We start from the raw sequence: 11,752 nt of genomic DNA, 5'->3' as shown, positions 1-11,752 counted from the left end.
AGAAGACAAATAGGGAAGGGTAAATAAAATAACTAAAAAAGAGAAAATGTAAAGTAGAAACTGCGCGGCTAAATACATATTTATTTACTATGTATGAAGTATTTTTACACCTGAAATTAGTTATTATAGATTTTAGGTCGGGGAAATTAAATAAATAAATAAATACAGCCTAAACTGGTGTGGTAGTCTTAGTTGGTTTTAGATGACCTCTATGATGACCCATGCTGGTCTGTGGCTGTTCTAGCTGGTCCCCCAGGTTGAAACCAGCTATCAAACCATCCTGACTAGCAAACCAGCTTTGTTGTTGTAGGTTATATGATGTGTTTTTGTTTTGTGGTGTATTGTGCACATGCAATCTGAGACTTTGTGCATGATTGAGTTTTATTTCTGTATATTAAAGTACTGAGAGATGACTGATGAGCTTTTAAATATTATTTTGGCACTGTTAACTAGTTTAAAGACTCCCCAGCCATCAAATCCCACAGGAATGTGTATACGTGAGCACTGAGCCGTGTCTCCTTCATTACACTCCACAACACAAGAGCTCACACGGATACAACAACCTGCCAGACCTCCGAGAGAGATCAGACTCTTATTGTTTGTTTGCCTATCATTTTTAAATGTTGAGTAACTAAATACAGAAAATATAAGCCATACAAAATGAATGAATAAATAAACAAACATTAGAAGAAATGTTTATTGTTCTACTCAATCCTAGGGACATACAGATGCAAATTCTTTTGTAGGTGTTTACCATTTTGAATTAACTTGTTTAAAATGAAATGAGAGTGGATAATGCATTATAATTATATCATAAAGGATTACATTTATTCAAGTAAAATGACAAAAATGCATTATTCATATGTTCGATTAGTGTCACTCCAGTTTCGGGGTCAACTGAAACAACAGCACAGTTTTGACTTGTAACTTACACAGATTAGGGACATGCTTGAGATTTTAAACTAAACTTTACTGAATAAACTTTCATTTGAAGCAGACATGGAAATATTATGAATATTATATATCAAATCTGAGATATGTAGTGCAAAAATAAGCAGAGTTACAGTCGTTTAAACAAACTGAAAGACTCTCGTTCACCAGACGTCTTTAGAATAATAACAGGAATAAAATAAATGTGTGATCATTGCCAGCTCAGCATTACTAATACAGTATTGTGGTGAGAGCTTCTTCTTCATCTTTTTTTTTTGAAGAAAGGTTTTGAAGGAATAGTGTAGACCTTGTGTAAAACTGGGTGGTGTGTGTCTTTGAAAACCTGCTGATATCAGAGCATTTATAAAAGCAAATGAAAATAGTGTTGTTGGTTACACTTTATTTTAAGGTGTCCTTGTTACAGTGTAATTATAGATTTAAGTACCGAGTAATATTTTGGGGGCAGACCTGACCTGTTGAAAAGAGATGGTCTTCATCCCTCCTGGGGTGGTGCCGCTCTTCTCTCTAGAAATATGGCACATAGTCTTAGAGTTTGTTCTCGACTAACTGGGGCCCAGGTCAGGAAGCAGACAGACTGGCTAAACCGACAGTCTGCTACCCACCTCACGTCACAGAAGTCAGTTAATTCTCAGCACATAGAGACTCTTTCACCTAGATATCACACTATAGAGACTGTGTCTGTTCCCCGAACTAGAAAATACAGAAAACGTCCAAACCAAAGTAAGAGTAACAATTTAATTGATGTTCAACAAATAAAAAACAGATATAATACAGATAAACAAATGATAAACTTGGCCTATTGAATATTAGATCCCTTTCTACAAAAGCACTTTTTGTAAACAATATGATCAGTGACCATAAACTAGATGTGCTTTGTTTGACAGAAACCTGGCTAAAACCAGATGACTACATTACTTTAAACGAGTCTACCCCCCAAGATCACAGTTACAAACATAAACCGCGTCTAAAAGGTAAAGGTAATTGTTGCTATAATTAATAGCAATATTTTCAGTATTTCTCAGAGGTCGGGTTTCAAGTATAATTCGTTCGAAGTAATGGTGCTTCATATAACGTTATCCAAAGAAACAAGTGTTAGTGATAAATCCCCTGCGATGTTTGTACTGGCTACTGTATACAGGCCACCATACAGACTTTATTAAAGAATTTGCTGATTTTCTATCTGAGGTAGTGCTGGCTGCAGATAAAGTCTTAATTGCTGTTGATTTTAATATCCATGTTGATAATGAAAAAGATGCATTAGGATCAGCATTCACAGACATTCTGAACTCTATTGGTGTTAAACAACATTCTGTTAGTTTGCTTCGCAAACCTTATCATCTACAGTGCATAACATCATCAAAAGATTCAGAGAAACTAGAGAAATCTCTGTGCGTAAGGGACAGGGCCGAAGACCTTTGTTGGATGCCTGTGGTCTTCGGGCCTTCAGACGACACTGCATCAGTCATCGGCATGACTCTGTCATTGACATTACTAAATGGGCCCAGGAATACTTCCAGAAACCACTGTCGGTAAACACATTCCGCCGTTCCATCTGCAGATGCCAACTAAAGCTCTATCATGCAAAAAGGAAGCCATATGTGAACATGGTCCAGAAGCGCCGTCGTGTCCTGGGCCAAGGCTCATTTAAAATGGACTGTTTCAAAGTGGAAAAGTGTTTGGTCAGAGAGTCCAAATTTGGCGTTCTTGTTAGAAATCACAGACGGCGTGTCCTCCGGGCTAAAGAGGAGGGGGACCTTCCAGCGTGTTATCGGCGTTCAGTTCAAAAGCCAGCATCTCTGATGGTATGGGGTTGCATAATTGCATACGGTATGGGCAGCTTGCATGTTTTGGAAGGCACTATGAATGCTGAAAGGTATATAAAAGGTTTTAGAGCAACATATGCTCCCCTCCAGACAACGTGTATTTCAGCAGGACAATGCAAAACCACATACTGCAGCTATTACAACAGCATGGCTTCGTAGTAGAAGAGTCCGGTGCTGAATTGGCCTGCCTGCAGTCCAGATCTTTCACCTATAGAGAACATTTGGCGCATCATTAAACAAAAAATATGTCAAAGACGACCACAAACTCAACAGCTGGAAACCTATATCAGGCAAGAATGGGACCAAATTCCAACAGCAAAACTCTAGAAACTCATAACCTCAATCACCAGACGTCTTCAAACTGTTTTGAAAATAAGAGGAGCAGCTACACCATGGTAAACATGCCCCCGTCCCAACTATTCTGAGACCTGTAGCAGGCATCAAGTTTGAAATGAGCTCATTTTGTGCAGAAATTTAAAAAAAAAAATCAGTTTAAACATTTGTTATGTTATATATGTTCTATTGTGAATAAAATATTGGCTCATGTGATTTGAAAGTCTTTTAGTTTTCATTTTATTCAAATTTAAAAAAAACGTCCCAACATTTCTGGAATTCGGGTTGTGCTTACTATATGGTTAGGGTTAGGATTAGGGTTTGGTTTAGGGCTACTTGCATGTAATTATGCATAGTAAATTGTTGTTATAATAGTAAGTACATGTAACGTGTAACAAGGACATCTTAAAATAAAGCGTTACCGTGTTGTTATTTTAAAAGTGTCTTCAGAACAGTTTTTTTAGTATTATCTTTTTATTTTGTATTCTTTGTTTTCATTTTAATTTTAATGAAAGTTTGAATAATGTTTTTGTTTTTTTGTTTTTATAACAAAAATGTGTCTAGATAGTTTTTATTCATTTTATTCCATTTTTAAGTTTTATTTTTTTAGTACATCAAGTTAAACTAAATGAAAATGAGAAGTGTAGCTTAATGTAGCAATATTTTTTAGATTTGGATCAAATGTTTTTTATTTTTTTCACCTGTAATAACCCTGACTTAGATCTCATGTGAGACACTAAAAAAACGGTGGATGTCATGTAAGTCCTGTAGATGTCGCTGCATGGATTGATGCAGTGCTTCTCAAACTTCTCCATCACTGCACAGTTTCAGTGCTCCTCATCAGACACACCTGATTCAACTCTGATTCAGCAGATCATTAGCAGAGCCTGCACTTTGAACTGGGTGTTTTCATATCATCCCTCGAAGCAACAGAACATTTACTGGACTGACTCTTCGAGGGTTGATATGAAAAACACCCGGTTCATCTTGCAGTCTCTGCTAATGATCTGCTGAATCAGTGTTTGATTAATTATTTACGATCAGCAGTGAGTCTTACAAAGCAAAGTTCACATAATTCTTGATCATTTTGCATGAAAGACATTTGCAGCGCTTGTTCTTCTGGCACCTGAGAGCAGAAGAAGCTGAATTACACTCTTTATTTTCTCTGTTTATTCTCCAGTTGTTCAGAATGCAGCACTGCATTGTGGAAGTGCTCACAGTATCAGTTCCAAAAGTAAAGTTCATCAAGTTTTGCAGAACAAATAATTATTTGGAGGAGTTTTTAAGAGATCTAGGCCTTGCGAGTTGGTTGCTGTGCGTTCTGGCTTATTGTTAGGGTCATGCAAAGTGTTTACTTGGGTGTTCTGGTTGATTTTTAAACAGCTCTGGAAGGAGGTACAGCCACTGATTTGAACAATTTTCTATATAGATGAGTGGGTAAATCAGATATACAGGCAAATGTGATTTTACAGATTTAGTATATTGATTTTGATTTCACATACTAAAAAGACTGTCAACTCAGTTTAATATGTTATATGTTTAAATCTGTTCCAGGGTTACACAGATTTTTCTCACATTCATTCAGTCATTTGTTTGTTCATTTATTTATTTTACGGCTATTGTTTGGGGACAATTTAAATCTGAATCTAAAACTAAATCTGCAAAAATGATAAAACTACAATTATTCAAGATAATTTTCGGTAATTGAAATAAGGCTGAAATAAAACAAAATATTAACATTAGATTAAAAACTTAAATTAAAAAAAGTTATTATTAAAAATGATAAATATTGCCTTAGCAAATACAGTAATAAAATGAGTTAAAAAAAAAAAAAAAAAAAAAAAAACTACAACTACTAAAAGCTACAAAAGCACAAAATCAAATTACTAAAACGTAATAAAAAATGAGAATGAAAAATAAAAGCAAATTCAAATTTTTTTTACTGTCATATAAAGATAGAAATAGTATTAAAATATATAAACATTTCTAAATATTATATAATTATATAAATGTATATTACTAAAATAACATTTATATACAACAACCCCCCCCCCCCCCCCCTCCTCTTCAACTGATTTAGACAAAAGGCTGGTTTTGGCTTTTTTTGCATGAAACACAAGAATCGGATGCAGAGAAGATGCTGTGTGTCAGTTTCTCACTCCAGACATTCACAAACCACGCCAGAACTTCTGAAACACACACACACACACACACACACACATACACGCACGTTGGTTTTTGTGGTTTATGGGGACTCTCCATAGGCGTAATGGTTTTTATACTGAACAAACTGTGTGTGCTATTGCCCTACACCAACCCTACACCTAAACTTAGCCCTCACAGGAGACTTTGTGCATTTTTAGATTTTCAAAAAAACACCATTTAATATGTTTTTTAAGCCTTTTGAATTACGGGGACATAGGCAGTGTCCTCAGAAACCACCTTCATATTGTAATACCTCTGTCATACCCATGTCATTATACACATTTGTGTCCTCATAAACCACATAAACATGCACACACACACAGTAGAAATACTATGATGTGTTGAGTATGGGCAGTTTACGTGATTTCATCAACTATTTTCTGTTGTTTTGAACAGCATTGAACTTCTGTTTGTTTTGGAGTCTGAAAATAAGAAACGAATGGAAATGGGAAATATTTTTCAATGGGAAACTCCAGATCTGAACTGCTGCTGTAATTCTGCATCAGAAACAGACTTTAGAACAGACTGAAAATGAAAACCTCTGGAGGACATGAAAGAATTATAAAGAGAGAGAAAGAGACCGCTAATGATAGAAAAATACCACTTTCTTTGATCAATTAAAAAGCACAATGGCTTCTCTACTATATAGTGGGTGTATGATTTCACAGCCAATCCCTTCACAATATTCATGACAAAACTCATCATCCCTAATAACAACCTCTTATTTCTGCCTTAATAATTATATAAGCATTACTTTCAATCACATCAATCACTTTGCATCTAACAGTAACAGTGTTATTTTAGTATTATTTATATACTAGTCTTTATTTTTATTTTTAGTTTAAGTTTCAGCAATTTTGACACTGAAAACAAATTATGCTGTGAGACTTTTGCTAAAACACTGACACCTGCTGGTCGAGATGAGCTACTGCTGATCACCAGGCAAACAGCAGAAAAATTTATTGAAAATTTATCCAAAAATTGACTCAACTTATTCTGTATTCAAGAAATTCCAATAAATGGGATTAACTTCTGTAGCATTATCGATTTAGTTTTTATTGCCCAATTGATCTCACCTTTTGTTGATTCTATAGAGCATAATTCCAGTTTAGCTCAATATAATAATATTCAAAGAAAAGGTTTTGCGCGGTATGTTATTGTCAAAAATGTATTTCTAGATGACTGGTACTTTTTACTTCTGAAACCCGTCTGCTGTGCTGTATAAAGCAGAAATCATAGTGTTTCTCATCTTTTTATAACTATGCAACAGAATAAACCTGTGAAAATCCCAGCCGCACTCGAATACTGACAGAACTGGACATGAGCTGCTGAGAAAAACCAATGCAAAAAATCACTTCCTGACTGAATACAATCATCCTGTCAGTACATCTGTTCTGTCATGCTTCAGGTTAAGCGCTTTATGTGACATATTATTGTATATAGGAAAGAAAATAATATACATATTTGTATGTTTCTTGAACACTTAACTATGCATGCATACATCAATCTAGAGAAATAAATTGTATTTCAAGCTACAGACAGCTAGAAAAATATTCACTACAGGAACGTCCATGACTTTTTAGTATTTTAATCTCCATGATATTTTATTAATCTCCATATCAGATATTTTAAGATCGATGTGTTGAAAATAGATTTTTCTATTTAAATAAAATAGAAAAACAAGATATGTAATATGATTTTTAAAAATGTAATGCTAAAATAAAGACTACACTATAATGTCTACACTATTTCTAGATCACTTATGCAAGTAAACCAGTGTCACGTGACTCTTTGTAGAGAAGGCCAGATATTCTTTGAATCATCTTAAATGATTCTGGAGAACAATAATCACGTTTCTGTAACAAGTGCTGCTATCATTAAAGCAAAAACCACACACCAAATACTGACACCTTTTTTTTAATGCTAATAATATAATTTCTAATGTATTAAATCAGACAGGAATGTTCTCAAACGTTTGGTCTGCAATGAAAGACACGACATGAATAAAACAAAAATGTGTTTTTATTCAAAAGTTCTCAAAGAAATGAACAGAAATAAAGCTTAATTAACAATCTACTAGAAACAAAGGGGAAAAAGCTTTTTTTGGCTTAAACACTCAGAAAATAAAAGAAACAAATACAGAGGAAGGTTTCTGATAAACCAAACATACGAGATACCACTGGCAAGTGCGTGGCACGTAAAACAAAGAAATTACAAAACCAACTCTCATATAGACATCTCTATGAAAATCTTTTTATTGTTTGTATTTTTTTTTTTTCAAACAGTCTGTACAAAACGTCTCTCTTCATAAATTATTACTTTTTTCATATAACTTAATGGCTGTCTAGTACATGATTTTTCATATTCATGAGCAATTTCTCTCTGCACAACAAGTCTTTCCAACTCTTTGACCCAGACACAGATTGGCACTTCGGATTCGGATGTTACTAGCAGCATGAGCCACACAAGAACTCCACAGAAACACACACACACACACACACACACACACGCATGCGATGCGTCAAGAATGGACTCGGCTGTGAGCCGAGCACCGCGGATTACGCCGCTAAAAGTCTGTCTGGACTCGGTCTGAAAGCAACAGTATGGAAGCTGGTTTCATACACGGGATAAAAAAAATTAAAGGAAATTGCGATTTTTTCTCTCACATTTTATATCTAACAGTTTAGACTTTTTTCTTGCAATTGCAAATTTACAACTCACAATTCTTTTTTAGTTCACATTGTTCTAAACTCATAATTGCAAAATTGCAATTTCAAAATTCTGACTTTTTTTTTCGCAATTCTGAGAAAAATGTCAGATTTGTGAGATCATTTATTTTTCAATCCATGATGGAAACAAATTATGTCTCAATTCTGGGTAAATAACATAAATGCAAGGTATAAAAGAATTGCAAGACAAACTCAGATTTCCAAGAAGAATAGTTAAAATTGCAAGATGCAAACTCTGAGGAAATTCTGAGGAAAAAGATAGAATTACGAGAATTAAACTTGCGATTTTGAAAAAAAGAATAGACGGAATTGTGAAAGTCACAATTACCTTTTTTATCTTTTATTTCCTGGGAGCGGAAAAATAACAGTTCTGAGATATAAACTCAAAATTCAAAGAAAAAAGTCAGAATTTATCATTTCCCAGACAGCAACATAGTTTTGGCCCAGATCCGGCCCACATCTGGCCCGTGTGAAATCCATGCGTGCCAGATGCGGGCCGGATTTGGGCCGACACTGCTTGCTGTCTGGGTTCTAACTACAAGATATAAACTTGCAATTCTGAGAAAAACAAATCAGAACTGTGGGATAAAAAAAAAAATTCAAACAGTCAAAATTCTGAGATAAAACAGTTTTGTGAGACGTAACTCAAATTCCGAGGGAAAAAAGTCAGAATTGTGAGAGAAAAAGTAGCAATAACCTTTTTTTTATTTGTTTTATTCTGTCAGAAACGAGCTTCCACACAACAGTGGTGTCTCTGGAAAACCGTTTTCAGCATCGCTGTTTCTCATTGGCTCCTTCTCTCTCTCGTGCGCACTTTCTTGTCTACTTCCTATGGACTACTGGAATATCTTGATGAAAAGCAGCAGTTTTTTTGCTTTTGAAACGATGCATCTGAATGCTAAACGACACGTTCAACGCACAACTTTCCTTATAACAATAAGAATAATAAAAAAAAAATTCTGTTTGAAGAAGAAGAGGATTAAAGTATTTAAAAACAAAAACCTGAAAGAAATCAAGTGTACGTGGGCAGCTCCTGAGCTGGCCGTTTGGTCTGGAGGGGCGGGCTGAACCTGCTGCCCGACCAATCAAAACAGAGGACAACAAAACTCTGAGGTAGATAACCGGTCAACAACACCCACCAGGTCAAAAACACAGTCTTTTGGAAGACAAATTAATGAGTAAAGCCTTAATAAACTATATTGTGAGTTTAAAAGAAAACAAAACCTTTTCCTGTAATGGATGCGATAATTATTTTAAAAGCCGTGTCCTAAAATCTAGTGAGCTGCCAAATGTATTTTTCAGAAAATCATGTTTTTGTTAAATTGCCTGAATCATGTATTTATATATATAACAATTTATATGATGCAATTAACGTAAAGCATGCAAAACATGTTTATAATGAATGTTTTATACTTAGATTTTTCATTCCTCATCTGAATTTGTTGTCTGAATTCTTACATTATTTCTCAATGTAAGAATAAAACTGTGACTTATCTGTCTTTTTTCTCTCAACAATGCAATTTTGACCCGGTGTGACTTATATATACACCAAAACAACTTATATAATGCAGTTACATAATGCACCTGTATTTTACATTATTTCAGAACGTAACAATATAATTGTGAATTATGTGTTTTTTTCCCCTCTTAACAATGCAATTTTGACCCAGTGCGACAAAATACGGTGCATAGACAGTAAGTGCATTACTTTTGCCAAATTCTAGGGCAGCATCACACGTAACCTTCATGGAGAAGGCAAATTCATAACGCATTTCGAGTGAAAAATCCATCCAAAAATTCTTATAATTTATTCAACACAGAAAAGCAGCAAAATAGTTGATTCTAATTAAAAACTCATGTTTTTCTGTGCTTTGTACTGTAATTTTACTGCAAACGTGCGAAAGCAAAAGTCATGTAGAATTAATGCGTTATGATGCTCCCTTAGAAGGCAGCAGACTATGTTGGCAGCTCACTAGGGTTTCGGAACGGAGCTGTCGTTTCAACCTGTCCTCGTTCTGCGTTTTAGTTTCAGTTGTCTCCGCTCTGTAGTGATGTCTTCGTTTAGTTTGTGGCACTTGCTGGGTCCAAATCGTCCTTCAAATCGGTGTCCGCACCTCACCAACTAAAGACAGCTGAATGCATATGTACAAAGAAGGCACATTCTCCACAACTACAACCCAGTCTGTTATAAAGTCTCAGCGTGGCCCGCCTCGAGAGAAAACGACATCACGTCTGCACGATCCGCTCGCCGACTGTCTTTGGTGCAGTAAGAGCCGAGATCTGTTTGCCTGCTATAGTAAAACGAGCACTAAAATCTACACGTTCACCTCTCCCGAAGAAGCCCGCTGGCTGCTGAAAGTTGTCACGGGAGGTTGCACTCTGAACGATATTCGATCTGACTGACAGGCCACGCCTCCCTCCCGCCCCCTCATTAGAATACGAGTCAAAGCTCCTCCCCCTCCCACACGAGTTCATCTAAAGCTAAGCTACAACACCGAGATTTATAAACGAAAAGGCAATTATCAAAAATGTGATCGTTCAGCAGAATTTCTACCACATTCAAACAACCAAAGACTTGTGGTCGCCTTATTATAAAAACATTAAATCCTATTAAAACTCCATCAACGTTATCACTCGAAACGGTTTGTACTCTAAAGATCGGAAAAAGCAAAAACACCGAAATCCAAGCGCTGCAGAAATGTTCCTTTGCGAGATGCTAAAAAAGCCCTATTCAGCTGATTTACAAGGCAGCAGCCGGACGTCTTTTCTTCGGCTACTGTACGGGAAAGAGTTTAAGGCAAATCGTATAAGACGGACAGATCGGTCAGACCGAAGATGAAGCACACAACAAAAACACATCAACGACACTCACACCGCAAGCACAAACGCAATCTTTCTCAGGATGTCCGGCTGATAAATCTCTAAAAACTAACGTCTGTTTCAGTACAAAAGAAAAGAGACAGAGAAAACAAATCAGAAATCATAAAAATAAGAAGAATCCTCATGCACGTCGAGTCGCATGATGAAGTTCCTGCATCTATGTGACGATCCTTGGTAAAAAATAAGCGTTGTTTCCTTAGTAAAATAAAACTTTTTCTTCCCATTTCATTTGTTTTTTCTTCGTTAGCATCCTCTGATGAAATGAATCCTTGATTTGCACCTAATGGAACTTATACCAAAATAGTTGAAGTAGTTTATTATAAAACCGAGGAACTCATCGTAGAACCTGTGCAAAATGTCGATTCATCGGTAGAGCCGGTCCTTCAAAGGAAGCTGTTATTGATTTAGCAGTCGTCTCCTTCTCTATCGAACCACGACAACCCTATGATAGAAACAAGAACACTTTAAATCAATTGTGTGTCCAAATGTGAACATTTATTCAGCAAGGATGCATTAAATTGACCAAAAGTGACCGTTAAAATCATTTATGATGTTAAAAAATTAATTTTAAATAAATGCTGTTCTTTCGAACTTTCTACATATAATCACAGTTTCCATAGAAATTATGAAGCAGCACAACAGTTTTCAACATTGATAATAATCAGAAATGTTTCTTGAGCAGCAAATCAGCATATTTTGGAAGAATTATGTGACTCTGAAGACTGGAGTAATGATGCTGAAAATACAGCTTTGATCACGAGAATAAAAAAACAAAAAAAAAAAAAATAATAATAATAATAATATTATATATATATAAAAAATTGAATTCAA

The 11,752-nt window shown here is 35.5% G+C and overlaps 1 protein-coding gene across 4 annotated transcripts in view; it reads right to left on the bottom strand.

The window, feature by feature from the left end:
- Positions 1 to 7,316: 7,316 nt before the first annotated feature.
- Positions 7,317 to 11,752, bottom strand: part of LOC306877383 (RNA-binding motif, single-stranded-interacting protein 1-like) — a 67,408-nt gene continuing 62,972 nt past the window's right edge. For 3 of the 4 annotated variants that reach the window (XM_079429140.1, XM_079429141.1, XM_079429142.1), the window contains exon 14: positions 7,317 to 11,363. The gene's annotated coding sequence lies outside the window, so the exon portion shown is untranslated. The remainder of the gene's footprint in view (positions 11,364 to 11,752) is intronic. The other variant, XR_013784887.1, reaches the window with a different exon arrangement.

Source organism: Barbus barbus, assembly GCF_936440315.1.
Source record: "Barbus barbus genome assembly, chromosome: 11".
Lineage (NCBI taxonomy): Eukaryota > Metazoa > Chordata > Actinopteri > Cypriniformes > Cyprinidae > Barbus > Barbus barbus.
Note: the sequence above shows the minus strand (reverse complement) of the source record. Positions and strands in the feature narration are given on the sequence as shown.